This window comes from Manacus candei, unplaced genomic scaffold, assembly GCF_025592945.1.
Source record: "Manacus candei isolate 608988 ecotype Guabito, Panama unplaced genomic scaffold, ASM2559294v1 h1tg000028l, whole genome shotgun sequence".
Classification (NCBI taxonomy): Eukaryota; Metazoa; Chordata; class Aves; order Passeriformes; family Pipridae; genus Manacus; species Manacus candei.
Window position 1 is genome coordinate 29,529,189 of NW_026138076.1, and position 16,399 is coordinate 29,545,587.

The 16,399-nt window shown below is 40.2% G+C and overlaps 1 protein-coding gene across 3 annotated transcripts in view; it reads right to left on the reverse strand.

Moving 5' to 3' along the window:
- CSGALNACT1 (chondroitin sulfate N-acetylgalactosaminyltransferase 1) overlaps positions 1–11,254 on the reverse strand; it is a 43,869-nt gene extending 32,615 nt beyond the window's left edge. For 2 of the 3 annotated variants that reach the window (XM_051789602.1, XM_051789599.1), the window contains exons 1-2: positions 11,131–11,254; positions 10,583–10,723 (exon numbers count right to left, since the gene is read on the reverse strand). The gene's annotated coding sequence lies outside the window, so the exon portion shown is untranslated. The remainder of the gene's footprint in view (positions 1–10,582; positions 10,724–11,130) is intronic. The other variant, XM_051789600.1, reaches the window with a different exon arrangement.
- Between the last annotated feature and the right edge of the window lie 5,145 nt (positions 11,255–16,399).

The following is a 16,399-nucleotide window of genomic DNA, read 5'->3' on the forward strand; positions in this document are numbered from 1 at the left end:
CTTTCTAGCCTATCCTTGCCCAAATACAATGGTAGCATATGACAATATATGTTTGATCTGAATATAATATTTGTGAAGACAAAGCAGACCTCTTCTCCAGTTACTATTCCACTGAAAATCAAATGTCAGTCTGCAGGTCTTAGATTACTCAGGGATAATGCAATTAGCATCACAGTACAGTTATGTAAACTCTTAATCAAACGTCAAGACAGAGTGGAAATATAGGAGATGTGAAATGAACTCGGGAGAGAGACATGAAGTAAAGGCTGTCTGGACTGCACATGGTGAAATTCCTCAGGAAAGATGAAAATTATTGTGGGTAGTACATCATGATTTAGGCCAACCTAAGAGGCAGGCTATCCACTTGGTAAAAACCTGGACCAATGCACATGCTCAGCATGAGAGACTGTGTCCTGGAGACAGTTATGAGGACACAAAGTATGAAGCAACAAAAAGAGGCAGAAACATCCCAGCACACAACTGTTCTGTCCTGTCCCAGCAGGAGTCAGACTTCAATCACTAGGATCTACCAGAAAATTGGATTTCAGTGTAAACTAACATTTCTGAACATTAAATAGGATTATTCAACAGATGAGAACACAAAGTGTAGTATTGACAATAGTGGCAATATATCACAGTGGTGATATTGGAGCCCAGTTTGGCACCCTAGGCTTAGATGAGTTATACACCGGGCAAGACAGAAGCTTTTCACTTCTGTGTTACCTCCTGTATCACCTGAACCTCATCTGGGTCAATTTTAAGACAGCTATTTTGGGAACTCAAGAAAGCAAAAGCTGCTCCATGTCAGCTTTAGCTTGAGGGACTGGCAAAAATTCAATTCTAACTGTAGACTATGTGGAATCAAATATGTACACTCAGGAGTTGATTTTGACGTAGGTGTCACAACACAAAAGAGCTGTTTTTCCCTCTGGGAATTGCACCAAACCTTCTCTACTGATAAGTTTCGATGTCCTAGCTGCTTTCTGATCTGAAAAACAACAGTGCAATTTGGAAAGTATTCTCCTCTACCTTGAAACACAATCTTAAGGAACTTAAGTGAAGGGTTCATTTTAATCTGGATCAGCAGCAAGATGCAACAAAATAAAAAAAAGCACATCAAAATTAAGAAAAGGGCACAGTATGCTGAGCAAAACAAATAAAGATTTAGCCAGAAATAAGTCTAGCCTAAAGGAAACTGCCCTGTGTAATATAAAAAGTATCAGCGAAGAGTTGTGAATAGTTCTTGCCTGATTTTCTCACTCCATATCAAAAACACACCTCAATGTTTTGTTGCTTCAGTTCTAAAAGATTGTGAAATGCTTTCCTTAAGCTACTACTGACCATACACATCAGTTCAATGAGAAAGACCAAAAGTTTAGTAGAAAGTTTGTACCATAAACTTAGGAGCAATGACTCAAAAGTTGTGTCATTCAGCAGACAAAGATTACACTACAGCCCCGCACACATAAACCCTCTCTTGAAAAAAGTGCCATGAAAATAAAAAAAAAAAAGGACACTAAGGAAGAGCAAATGCTCTCTCAGTGCACTGAGGTGACTAGCACGAAGCACATCAGAACCTTTCAAAAACACTACTGTACTTTCTGGGTCACCATATGCAGGTTTCAATGTCTTTCCCAGGGCAAAAGTGTCTGTAAACTGGTCAGGAAGATAGTCCTGATCAACTCCTAGATGACAGACATACATATCATTATGATGTAGGACTGAACGGTAGCACATGCAAGCAAAGTCTCCTTCCTGAAGGTGATATGATCCTGTGTAAGTCATTTTCATGTCTGCTTCTTGATATTTCCAACTGTAGCAAAGACAATATTATGCATATATTATGCAAAGGCTGTATTATCTGTTTAAATAAGATGGTGAAAGAAAACAGCAGTGGACCTACCTATACTTAAAATGAAATCACTCGCTGTGGCTTCTTCTCTTCGCTGACTGTCATAGAAACTCAGTCAAGGAAACTTAACTAGACAGTGAACTTAAAGACATCTGGAACTAGAAAATCCAGATTCAACCCTAGCAGTGCAAGAGTTAGCATCATTATTAATATGCTGAATACTACTTCTCAAAAAAAATCTCAGTGCGAAATACCAGAATCTTCTAGAAGGTGGGGCTTTTTTCCCTCCCCACTGGCTCCATTATCATAGACATTAATTGGAAAAAGACTATTTACTTCAAATACGAAGGGGAAAAAAAGTGCCAAGACTGGCCCACTGGCCCATGACAGTTCCAGTGAGGAAACAAGAAACTAAAGAGATGCAGACCAACATGAAAGCTTTTAAAATGACACTGTAAAGATTAAAGTATCAGTTAGGCAGATTTATTCAAGAGTCAGATGATCTTATTACAAATCACCTTAATGGTGGTGCATACTCAGCTGAGAGGAACTGTGGACGCAATTTTGACTCTCATTATTTGAGTCCACAGATTTTTTTTTCATTTTTGTTTTTTTGAAAGACAAAATAAAAGTGAAAGCAAAACTCCTATAAGAAGCAGCAGACAATTCTTGCTGAGCAATCATAAAATACCAGGTTGGAAGGGGACCTCAGAAGAGTTTTGCAGTGGCACTCACAATAAGCAATGCTCACCTCACTGAGCGCCACTCTGTCAGCATGAAATCATGCCCACAAGCTTGTAATCTGACTCAGGGACTACAAAGAAAAATGTAGTTGTCACTTCAGGCTGATGTTCACCTAAATAATAGCCCTCAATGACAAGAAATCGGCACAGCACAGATATCTATTTATCACGCCAGGTCTCTGTGATCTGCCTCACCCACACCTTTTCTCTTTTTGTCTTTCCTTGGTAACTCTGGAGAAGAGCTTACCCTTCCCTTGGACTCCTTTTGATAGCAAGAGACATCCAGCTAGCTCTCCCCAGCAGAAGGAAATTCTCATGGACCTAAGGTTCCCTGTAAAAGCAAAGGCTCATCTATTCTCTCTAGTTGTCTGAGCACACTAATAAGCCCAGATGAGGATTATAATGGATGTCAGGACTCCCTGATGACTTTCCCCTCACAGCCAATTCTCTCCTTTGATGTTTTACAAAAGTTGAAATACTTATGCTAATGTATATATAATGTATATATAATGTATATAATTATATGTACCAATATCAAACTCCTGTTAAAGATTTTTTAACTCTAGGATGGAACTCCAAAGGAAATCTATAGAAATAGACTTAATCTACTCTGTGAGTACCAGCACTGCTGTAAAACAAACATGGCAGTGATTAAGGACCTCAGAGGACCCAACAGCTTTGAAACTCAGTCTCATACAACATAAATACAGTCCCATGACTCATCCATCCTCTTTTCTACCTCCTCTAACTGATTACATTTGAATCATGCATATTGAAAAATACATCAAGACAGTACCGTTAGCTGCACTACAAGTTGCAGAAGCACAGAATGGCATAAAACATCTAAGCTTTATAATAATGATGCTGTTCTCCGCTGCAGATCACCTGGCATGCACAGCTTGTCTCTCTGAAAAAATAATCCAGTCGCTCCCTGATTAAATTACCTCGGGAGTGAAAAAGACATTGAGCAGCCTGCCTGTTTCAGTTGGCTGTATAGTGACTGAGCTCAGTGAATATGGAAATAATTGGAAATCCTAGACCAATATAGAGGAGGAGGAGGAGGAATGTGTGACCCACATAAACAGCATGCTGGAGTTGCCTGAAAGTGAAATCATAGTCTGATATTAAACAAATGAAAAATCCTTGGTATAAGGAATAGAGATTAGAAAACAAATAAAGATTAGTTCGGGAAAATGCCAGAGGGGGTAGAAAACAGATTACTTCAGTAAAATGCCAGAGGGTTCCAAGAGAGCTGCAAAGCCTTTTCAAATGTACTTTACAGCCTGTCATCCTAGGAAATAGATGAAACTGAGAATTTTTTAAATCCTAATTCATAACTCTAATCTACCCCTTTGTGTCTCTTTGCTATTGAGGTTTAATATGTTTACAAGATTACTAAGCAGTTGCTAGACAAGTTTCTTTGACTTGAACTCTGAAGCTATGACCTTTTTAGTAGTTCATAGCCAAAAAGTTTCTAATCAGAATATAAGAAATGGACAAGTACTTTAGAAAAAAAAAAAAAAAACAAAAGCTTTGCCATCAGATGAGACTGTTTTCATCAACCCAAGCAGACAAACTGCAAAGAAGGTAAGAAAATTACATCCCTGAACTTCCTGGAAAAATTCTGTAACTTACCTCCATAAAATCTCAAAAAAAAAATCTTACATTTTCCTTGGACATGGCTCACCTGCCCACCTGTGCTAACCAGTAATAACTAGCACCCCAGAATAAGAGGTGCTTTTGGTGAAATAGAAATACTCTGCTTCCCACATACTCCCTGCAGCTGGAGTACAAGGCACATTCAGGAATCCCATGTAGCTCTGTCCCTCCTGTCACATATACCCCTCCCTGGAATTGCTGACAAAAAAGGCATGTTACAGCAACCTTCTTCAGCTTCTTCTACCTGGCTGTCATAGCACAAGGCAGATCCAGTACCAAGGTTGAAAAATGAAGTCTAAATCACATTGGACAAATGCAAACATACATGCATGTGGACTTCTAAAATCTTTTTGCCCCTATCTGAAAACTAGGACTACCAATTCATTATAATACGTTTAAGAGCTTCTGAGATATGCTCTCAAAACACAGTTTTGCATGTATTTTACATTTGCAATGATCTAGTTTCTTAGTGTAGTTAGTTCCTAAGGATTTTAGAGTGAAGCTTTATTTTCGTTTCTCTAATACTAAAAAATTTTCCTTTCATTCCTTTAACATTACATAAGTGCTTTTCATTTCCTGAACAATTTTCAGAGAAAGCTGGGATATTTTTAGAATAGCTTATTGATTCATTATAAATTTACATATGTGGTTCAGTTAAACATGAGAAAACTTCACTACTGACTTCTATCTCATAGAAGAGATCATCACCTTACATTATCCTGCAAATTGGAAGATAAGTGACATGTTCTTTAGGCCATTTTCTATCCCTGTAGCTCAAACAAATCTCTACATCAGTTTCTAAGCTAGTAACCATCACTTTCATAATAAGTTCATTAATCTAAAATATCTCTGTTTCAATTTGCTAGGATTTGAGGCAATATTCTGATGTGTTACATATTCCTCTCAGATAATTTTTCTACTCAATAGCAGTCTGATGAGAAAAAAAACAGTGCAGGTAGCCTGATTCACATAGCACACCTCTGCGTATTTTGTTAATAGCTTTTTACAGACTTTCCCAAAGTTGACTTAAAATGTCTTCCCTGAATTCAAGAGACTTCATCTTCTCACAAATAAAATAATACAAAGTTTCCTGTAAAAAGGGTGTTTCAAAACTGTTACCTCTATTTTCAGACTATTCGAACTGAACAGGAACGGTTTTCTAAAATAGTGGCTCCGCATTAAAAGTATATATATAGGAAAGACTATTTGATGTGAAGCTCCTCTTTTTGAAATCAATACAACTTTTAAAGTTTCCCTCTGTGAAGTAAGTCGGTATCTATGTGGTCATCCGAAATGTTAATGAAAAGATCAGTTGTAGGATACATGAACACAAAGAACCCAAATATAGACATACTCTAGTTTAATACACATACAAGTTGAAATCTAACAGTCCTATCACAGGTTGGATGACTGGTTACAAAAGGTAAAAAATGAAATGCACACAATGCACCCTTCATGACTGGAAGCCACTTTGTTCGCTGAGTGATTACCATTGATCCCTGGCACAAGCAGCTCTACCTAATTCTGTTACAATCACCATGACCAGCACTTTCATATATATCTTCTCTGAAGTCAATTCATAAGGGAAAATGCTGGAAAAAAAAACCCACCTGAAATTATATAAGGGCTAAAATCCCACTTTTAAGACTGAAATGTTCTGCCTTGTAAGCCCTCCCAGATGTAACTGAAGTACCACCTTGGCAGAAGAAATGGCAGCACAGGTGACATAATATCTCCTTACTTTTCACCATTCACATCCCAGCAAAAGATGTGAGTGCAACACAAACCAGTGACCATCAGTGCTGGTCTGAGTAACATGTGAAACTCTCTGAAGCCTTCTGCTTTAGCGCATGTGCCTGGGAGCCCTTTGGATATTCACTCACTTCTGTGGTTTGAATATTTTGGCCTATAATTCTTTATCAACCCAACTTTCAAAAGCAATGGTCACTTAATAAACCATGTCCAAATGAGGTGGACTTACAGATGGCTCAACTGTTTTGAAAACGAAGTGATTCTAATTTCTAAATACAGCTATACAATCAAATATAATCTAGTAGTCATAGCTCTGCAATGAAATGCAGAAGACTTAGGTTCTGCTTCTGGTTCTGTCACTGGCCCACTGGCAAACTCTGTGTGAGTCTTTTCACCCTACACAAACTGGAACAATAAAAGAATTGCCTCAAAATCTGAGCAACATTATAAGTAGATGATTAATAGAGATATCTGGCTGCAGGCGTTTGGCTTTGAAAATCTTGATCCAGTTTCTCATCCTGGAAAGGAAGAGAGAATTATTCAATTTAAGAACTGTCAACTATTTATAGCTTTAGCTATTAAAAAAAGAGGTTTTTTTCAGAAATAGCAAGCCAGCAACCTCTTGCTGCCTCAACCATCTCCCATAGAAACAACTCCCAGGGTATCTACAAAGTGTTCCAAGGCTGCTGGAGTGCATATTGTTCCATGTCTGCTTGCCAGTAAATTGCAGGACCACTTTCAGACACACAACAGAGAGGAAAAAGGAAAAAAATTTCCAGGGATTTCACTTCAGTAGAGTTTCTATCACTGTTCTGTTAATCTTTTCTTTCCAAATAGGAGGATGATGCCCACGTTCAACTGATTTACTTACATTTCTCTGTTATCAAGGCCATGCAACATGAAGACAATGGTGATTCACATATTGGAGGGGTAACTCACTTTGTCACAGGCACAGACTTGGAAATGAAAGCTACCACTACTTCTATTTGCTATTGAAGATGAAATCTTCTTGCTAAGTTTTTCCAATTGTTCCTCCCCAAATCTAGCTCACAGACGTCACTAACCAAAATGAACATACTTGAATACTTGCATTACTTTATGCAATCTATTTGTGCCTACGACACCCACATCACCTCTGCAAGTACCCTCTCTTGAGCTGGTAGCAGACCACTAATTAAATGAGCAGAAAAGCTGTATGGCTTCAATGAGACAGCAGAACTGCAACCTCATAGGGCTTAGGTCATACTGAATACTATGCTCAGCTGTACTGCTGAGTCCTGCACAGCTCTGCAACTGCAGAGTACTGCATCCAGCTCTGGGTCCCCCAACATAAGAAGCACACAGGGCTGTTAGAGTGTGTCCAGAGGAGGGCCATGAAGATGATCAGAGGGCTGGAGTACCTCTCCTGTGAAGACAGGCCAAAAGAGCTGGAATTATTCAGCCTGCACAAGAGAAGGCTCCCGGGAGACCTTATAGCAGCTTTCCAATGCCTGAAGGGGGCCTACAAGAGTGCTGGAGAGGGACTTTTTATAAGGGTATTTAGGAATTGGTCAAGGGGGAATGGGAATGGCTTTAAACTGAGAGAGGGTAGATTTAGATTAGATATTAGGAAGAAAGTCTTCACTTCACAAGGTGGTGAGACTACTAAATAAGTAGTTAATGAACAGAAAGACGCGGAAACCTGCTATTAAGGCCCCAACTTTCAATGTTTTGCTGCAGTTGAGGTAGGACACCAGGAATAAAATTCTTTCAGCTTGATTAAAAGGTTCATGGCATTTCCCAAAGCAGATGCTGACAACTCTAATTGAGCTGGTCAAGCTCCATGGAGGCTGTGGGAGACACTCAGTGTGGTGTTTTTATCCAAATCTTCATTCTCAAGCGTAAGTGCAATTAAATCACAATGAAAGGGTCCCATTCAATTGCAAAGATAAGCCAAACTTCTGGGGTTCACTCAATCCCTTCAACAGCATGGCATTCTGCCAAAGTCCTCTCTTCAGACAAAGACATGACTTCAGACATGACTCCTTATTAGTAATCTTGTAACAGTGCTGAGAAGCCCTCACAGATGCTGCAGTCACAATCTAAACTGAACACATGGGGAGATAATCTGGGTGAAATATTTGTACCTTGAAGAGTTAAAGGGAAAGCAGTTTCTCAAATGTGCTAGAGATCCAGTTCTCTCTAGCCCTTGACCTTTAAACTGTTCAGTTCATGTTTCCAAAGTCTTGTCACTGACTTCAGTGGGCCCATCCTTAAACAGTAACACACTGCTTTCTTCTGACAACCAACTTACTGCCTCAGTGTCAGGGGAAAGCCAGTCAGAGCCCTGCACAAGATTGAATATGTCAGTATAATCATTGGTAGAGAATATAGCTCACCATGAAGACATTTTTTCTGAAACCTAGGTCTCCCTCCAAAAAAAGTAAGTCCAAAGGGAGGTAAAGAGATTTACTCTCTTTTTGACTAACCGGTCAAGCATAAGAAGGTTACACGTACACGAATAAATATATCTGTTGGTCTTTAACAATGAAATAATTAAGAACAATGATGGCATCTTATCTGGACAGACACAAATGAAAAGGTTTGGGGATGAAAGACTAACACTGCACTGTCTGAAAAGTTTTGTAGATGCAACTGAGTGAAAACTGAGAGTTTTCTCAAGAATCAGAAAGTGGCCTGAGGTATGCTCCCAAAGACATGGTGTGACTAAGCTTTCTTTCATTAGAGGAGGCTCGTAAACAGACTTTTTCTTAGAGATGTGATCTGAAAGGTATGCTACATGCAAACAAGAAAATCTTTTCAGAAGAGGATTGTTTCGGTAGGATGGGGTAAAAACTTTTCTAATGTAAGCTAGGTATAAATAGATGAAGCATTTTTGCCCTATGTTTTTTGTCTGTATCTTGCAAAAGTGTTGCTAAGTGCGTTGCTGATTTTAACTGTTACAAATAAAAGTTCTTAGTGCATTTCCCCTTAATCTGTCTTGACTTGTGCACAGTTTAGACTAACTAACCTTTCCTTACTAAGGCAGTGGTAACAGACCAGGTCACTAGCACAACAGAACAAGTACCCAGTTAACCTGACACTGTTCAGGGCACGCAAGGAGAAATACAGCAAGCCATGAGCTCTACTACATTGACTAGGTAGAAATCTGACACCACAAACATCAGGAGAAACAAATACCTTCCAGTAACCATTTGGAAGCAAGAAGGATGGAATCCAGAAAGATATTGCTTCAACTCCAAGGATCACAAAGAACACACCAAGACACCCATATCACTTATCCTCCTTACCCATTCCTGTTTCCTGGTAAAGTAATGTCTGTAGAAATGTCAATACACCATAGTGTGATTCTCATAAGATTCTTTTTGAATAGCAGGACTGACTGCCTCACAAACTAGAGATCAGAAGGGAAGGAATAGAGCCCAATACACCCTCCAGCAGTGATGCTGGATCAGAGATGGTATGTATCTAATTTTTTGAGAAAAAGATTCAGAGAACGTGCTATATAAAGACTGCCTTACTTTATTATACTGCTTAATTTTAAGGGTTTTAAGGCACATTCAACTTGAGATAACTTCAGCAGTAGGGAATAAGTTTGGTTTCTTTGACAGTAGAAAACAGGTCGCAGACATAAGCTGTGTATTTGCACTGTGATGGGGTACGGATTTATAATACAAAAACAATCATGTCTACCTTAAAACACACCTTCCCTTGTCAGAGATGCCACAAAGACTCAGATGGATTGATTTAAATAAAGATAAAATTATAAAAAGCACATGCAAAAATCTTGAATTATAAAAACTGTAACCTTGCTGCAGAAAACAGTAAAAGAAAAATTAACCTCTCTTGAATGGCAAACTCTTAAATTGATGAAAAATAAATATGAACAAGAAACAGTATTTTCTAATTCCCCAGGCTCTAATCATAACTCACCAGCAGTGGTATCCCGTACAAATTCCATTTTTAATGCAGTTGCATTGGCTAATGTTGCAGTGACACCTTTCAGCTATACTGATACTCATAAATAATGATTCAATCTTCCAAAGCTATATACTTCCCACAACAGGCAACAGTAAGTGGAGAAGGAAGTAAACAGTCAGATATGAATAATTATTTGTCTATTTTATTTGGACTGCTGTTAAAAAAGAATACATCAAAATGCATTGTATATGTTTGAAAACAATGTTACTCAAGTTATACATTACCATAAAAGCCACTGTCTTACAAAGAAAGTGATTCACACTGGAAACAATTTGAAACTCAGTTTGCAAAGTTTGCATAAGAATTGCCTAGACAGGGCAAGAAATACACTCACTCCCGTACTCAATGTGATAGAGCAGAAAATCAAAGCAATTACAAAAATGAAACATGAAGATATGTAGTAGATATTGTTGAAATAAAAATACAGGATTTTAAGTATCACATAGACAAGGAACAGTTTTGTGACAAGTATGTACACATTTTATCAATAAGATAAACAAATAGCAACAGGATAATCTTAGTAACTAAAAAGGAAAGAAATACTGCATCTATTTCACTTTCTAATTTCAGAGATAAGGATAGAAAATTGCCTTACCTCAAATACAGCTTGAAGAGAGACATTAACAATATGCCTACATCCTTTCTTAGTTCCCTTGATAGCAGTCTAAGAAGTAAGACAAAATAGCAAATAACTATCTTTCCTGCAGACAGCATGTGCCCAAGAATAACATGCTTCCTAGTAAAGTGTGCAGAAAATAAGTGAAAAAAAAAATTAAAAGTCAAAAAGACAATCCTTGCAAAATAAAAAGGCAAAAATTTTATATTTGAAATTCACAGTAAGGTTTATTGCATTTTGAGGGAGTAGAGGCATTCATTAATTAAATAATATAGATATAACTGTGACATCACCTCAGTTCTCACTAAAATATTAATTTGGTATATTTGTCTACAAAAGAAAGAGTGTAAATTCATCTGCACAGGACTCCGTCACTGAAGACCTGAAAAAATTCCTATTCCAGTAGCAGCCACACATGGGCTCACAGGATACAACCTTGTTAACTTGCTTTTTTCCTCCCAAACTACAGTGCTTGCTAAAGCGACACTCAAATGTTAAATGCTTTGGTCAAGAGTTCAATCACTGACCTGCAATGAAAGCCTTGTGTTCAGCTCCAACATTTTCTAACAGCAAACAAGAAAAAAAAATGGTTTAACAGAATGAACTGTTAAAAAAGAAAATCCTCACATAAGCTGTCCCCGAGGGGGAAGAAATATCCACAAGCTTTAAATTGGCCAGGCGGATTTAAGAGGAAGCAAAAAAAAAAAAAAAGAGAAGGAAAAAAAAAAAATAAAAAGCAGCTCTTTCTGTTGCGTCAAAGAGCCCACTGTGCAATAGGAACAGTGAACAGAGTTGTTAAACTGGCAAGCTTTTGCTGAAGACAGCTTTTCAATATGCTCTCAGCATCGTCTCCCAGGGCCGGCTGGAGACAGTCCCACTCCTCTTCTATGAGCTATGCTCCTTCAAGAGGCAATCGCTCTTTAAGGACAGTTTCTATAAACATGCCGTTCAACTGGTGTGGCTGCACATGATGAGGGTAGTTGAGCACAGATACGTACCTGCATTCAAGGATCAGACCCGCGTGCTCTTGGGGAAAATGCAGGCACGTTTAAAGAAGCGATCATTACCTCGGCTTAAGAGCAGGATGCTATTGATGACTGACGGCTTGCTAAAATTCCCTTCCCTGATTAGACCATTCAGTATGCTGTTGGAAAGCAATTTTGAAAGGCACAGTACTTAGAGAGGAAACCTCTAATGTAATTCCATTGGGATGTTGTAGCCCAAGCAGCACTACTGATTAAAGGAAATCAGTAATCACATGCTGCTGACTAGCTTTGTGTTTAGCGCAGAGAGCTCGGATAGCCACCAGAGATTGCAGCTACGCCGGATGAGTTAACTGTCCCTCCTGGGAATGACGGTTTCATGACTGAAGATGTCTTTAGGGGCTGAACCAGCTACTGTGAATGGAGTAAGGACACTGAGCAACCTGGTTAAACATTCATAAAGCCACATGCATCACCACATGGAGGAAATTACCACACAGATCTCTTTTAGCGAGGACACCACCCTGCATCCCCTGCATCCCTTTTACGAGCCATGGAGACCTAAGCAAAGGCATTCAGAGCACAGTTCAACCTACTCCAACCTGTGTTTGGTCCCCTGAACGGTCTTCCGGGCTTCACTGCCTACGGAGGGACCTACGGTGGCTTTCACAAAAGGAGATTGCAGACAGCAACATTTTTTGAGATGAGTGCCACTCCAAGTGACAAGGCGATGAATGCCTGTGACATGTGCACAGAAAGAACTTGCAAGGAAGAATGGGATTTGTAAGAGACAGCAATAAAAAAGGGAAAACACAAACCGGGGAATGCACTTTTCAATGTGACTGCAGAATTAAAAGTGAGGACAAGCATATGCAGCTGGTTAATTTAGAATTTCTTTTCTATTTATACATATTTCAGAGTTGCCACAGGGACATTATGAGCTTGAATATGTGGGAAGGTAGCAGAAGGAAAAGAAGTATATCCAGGAGTTAAATTTTCCCTATTCATATTCTTTCTCCACTTAGCAAACTTCTATATGGAAAAATTACTTCTTTAACAGTTTCTCTTGAAATCCTTCCAGGTGAAAATGAATTTCTCTCCTAAAAAGTATTTTCATAAATGTCAGAGTAAGTTTCTGCAAAAAGTAACTTCAACTTAGAATTGAAATACAGCATTTTCCTAGTTTTTAACCTGTAAACTTAATGCAAGGTCCTATTTGTGCACCAAGCAGTATGCTGCTCAATTAAACTCTCACAACACCACACAGCTCAACGTGTCCTAAGCCCCAGCTGCAGTGTCACTGGAGTCATGACCGTAGCTTTGGCCATATTAGAGTACAGTGATTAATAATTCTGTCTGTGCTGTGTGGAAGATAATTACAATCTGGTTCAGTTTCCCAGATCTAAAAGCTAGGCAAGTACTTTAACACATCTCATAATAATAATACCTGCTCATAAGACTACCTAAATGTTTCCCCCTATAAATGCTGACTCCCCACCACTCATCACTGTCAAACTGCAGGCTGAAGGAAACTGGTAACATTTGCTCATTTCTTGAAATGGATTTTTGGTTTATCCTAGTATCATAAAACAACAGTTATTTGCATTTTGAGCAGGTGGCTAGACCAGATGATCTCCTGATGTCCCTTTCAACCTAAACTATTTTGATTCTGTAAAAATGAGGTCAATTATTAAAAGGTACCTTAGGCTGTTAATGACCACCTACGAGGTCATTAACAGATGTCACTCTGTGGAGAGGGCTATGTTGGTTCACACATCCCCTGATGTTCCACTCTTGGATTCCCAGTCTCCTTTTGTTTTTCCCTTCCTATCTGTCACCCAGTCATCCAATCTCAATCTACTGTCTTTCAGGTGCAAGGGACAAAGAAGACACTTGGTCTCAGCCTCAAATTCTCAGTGACTGACAGCCCAGACAACTCATTTCAGTTGTAGAAATAGCTCTGCACAAAGCAAAGGGCACAGAATTGGGTAAAAAAACCCTACAAAACAACCCTTCAGAATGATCAGTAGTTTTTGTGTAGACCCCACCACACTGCTAGCTCAACACAGTCTCTCTTCTCAAAGGCCTGACTCATAAGATATTAAGGAGATTGATCCTGTTCAGTATTACACAAAGCTTTACAAAAGAGAGTAGTGTCCTTGCTCCCCATGCCAGCCAGGAACTCCTGGTGCCCAGGTCTAAGGAATGGCAATCAATTCAAGCCCATACCATGCAGCACAGCAGTTATTCTAACCTTTGCACCTCCACATTATAGACAGCTTTTTTCCATACCACAAACCCAACCTACCTGCCCATAGGGCTTGTTGTTAATTCACTACTTCTGTGTAATTGACAACAGCCTGTGGGGCCAAATCAGGAAAGCCAACACAGAATGGATGCTATCTGCTGGGATTATACTGATCCAGAAACTTAAAAGGCGGTGAACAACATTTAAAACCCTCCACTGCTGTTAAGTGCCAAACTAATGCCTGCTGGACGTTCTCTTGGCTCATGGAGCCCCTCAGCAGCGGTATGGAAGCATTTTGGAGCACCAAAGTCTGCAGTTCAGCCTTTGCACACCTCGTGTATCTGTGTCCCTGTGCTGCGTCAGCCACACCACCTGCATCCACCATGCGCGTGATCGCTGTTACTCACAGGCCTTCCTCAAGAAACGGGACAAGCTTCCCAGGGAAAAATCAACCTTCACAGGGTCGGATGACTCAACTGCCTTGAGGTCAATGCTGCCTATTTCCTGCTACAGAAGGCTATAAAGCCTCTTCCTGAAAAACAAGGCTCATGTAGGCACTTCAGCTGAGTGCTCTATTCCTGCAGGAAGGAGGCTGTGTGCACTTCCAGTTGTCTGGCTAAAATGTTGAGACCTTCAGCATGCCTTGCACTGTGGAAATCAAAACAGCACAATCTGGGCAAGAACTCAGGAAAGCCTCTTCAGGTGGAGAGGAAGCTTCAGATCCTGATAGAACTAGCACAGTCCCACCACCACCTACAGGCTTGGCCCCTGGAATGGGAGATGAGCATGCAATGCCATTGGTACATCAGTGCCAGTTCAGGTTTAGTGCGGCAACAGCTCTAAACAGAGCTCAGCTCAGCTTAAAACTATAGTTGATGTTCCAAGCACCTTCAAATACTACTCCTATATCAACTGATAGGGACACAGTGCCCATATTCTCAAAAACCACAGAACCACAGTGCTCCCCTTCCTCCCATCCGCAAATGAAACATCAGTGGTGTTTCCTGCTTGCTCACTGACATCACTTGCCCTGGTCCCCTGCAGTTCTGATCCTGCCACCTGTCTTGTATCTATGAGAGGATCACAGAGCAGTTTTACTTCCTAAGTCCACGGGTTGGGCATCCTTAATGTCAATCCTCTGTTATGTCTAACATCTTCCAAGCCTGAACGCTCCTCAGGTGGTTCCTACCTTCATTTATGCCCTCTTCAGACTTCTTCCCTCATGTCAAGTTACACTGTTTGTATGATGCAACATTGGACTCTCAACTCCTCCTTTCCTGAAGGGGCTGAGAGGACCAGCAAACACATGGAGCTGTAGAAATAAATGCAGAAGCAGGGATTCAAAATCTCTGCTGAGAAGCAGCAGAGTACTTTGTTTGAAAAAAACCCAGATTATTCACAGCTTTAAAAGAAATAAAAAAAAAAATCCAAAGTGTCCAGCTAACACACAGTCACACACACAAGGAAAAAAATAAAAAAAGAAAAAAAGGGTGTTCCTTATTCACTGGAGGTATTCCTCTTTGCCTGGTGGATTAAATCCAGCTACATCTTGCTTTCAGGACACCTTGTGAAACTGGTTCAAAAGCTGCTGTCCCTCTGCCTAACTGGTGTCTTAGGGGTGATTCTGCACCAGCAACTTTTCAGGGGACTCCTCACGCATCCATTCATTTTCAAAAGTAACTTCTGGTAACCCCCTGCCACCCATTTCGCTCTTGCAGCATCATCCTGATCCTGGTCTCCTAGGCAACATATGGGGGACCCCAAACAACCCATCAATCCTTGCTGGGCAGCTTCTGAAGAGACAGAATGCACAACTTTTTAACCATATTCAGCCCCACAGTAAAACTCCTAATTTTTTTTTTTAATCAAATTTGGTTATATGCATCTGCACAAGTACATAGGGAAGAGCTCGAAACAGACTCACACACACCAGGCAGTTATTAACACTGCTGCACTTGCAAGGGATTGCAGGGCTGTGAAGCCATTTTTAAAGGACCTGTGCCATCCTAGAGCAGTCTGTAGATTTGATAGCAAGGGTAGAAGAGGAGGTGCCTGTTTTATGAGGGACAGCTGACTTTCTGCTGTGGCTTTGTCACCTCTCTGAATGGAAAAGCAATTACATACTTTGTGCTCCTTCAAAGCGCAACTTACCACTGTACGGTGAGAGCCCTGAGAAAGGGGGCAATGAACAGGACCTCGCAGCAGCCAGTGTGCACCACTGGCTACTGACAGATAGGGTCAGTGCTTTCTGTAAGGCACTTGTGCAGTAGTTCTTACTGCCTTAGTTTGTCAAGGATCCCTAATTAGTATTTGTTAGTACAGCAGCAGGAAGTCAAAACAGGGCATGGAATCACAACAATTCAATGTTAGTCTGGACTCAGCCCCCTCCCTCAGAGGGCAGAGCCTTTGTAAGCACACTTCTTGCTGAAATCTGCTGATTTTCAATTTTCACGTGGCAGCTCTCCCCCAGGCATGGCCAACATTGTGGCCACAGGGTGAAATCAAATCAGATTCCCACCAAAAGAGCACAGAAAGAGGAGAAATTGACAACAGTACGGAGAGGAG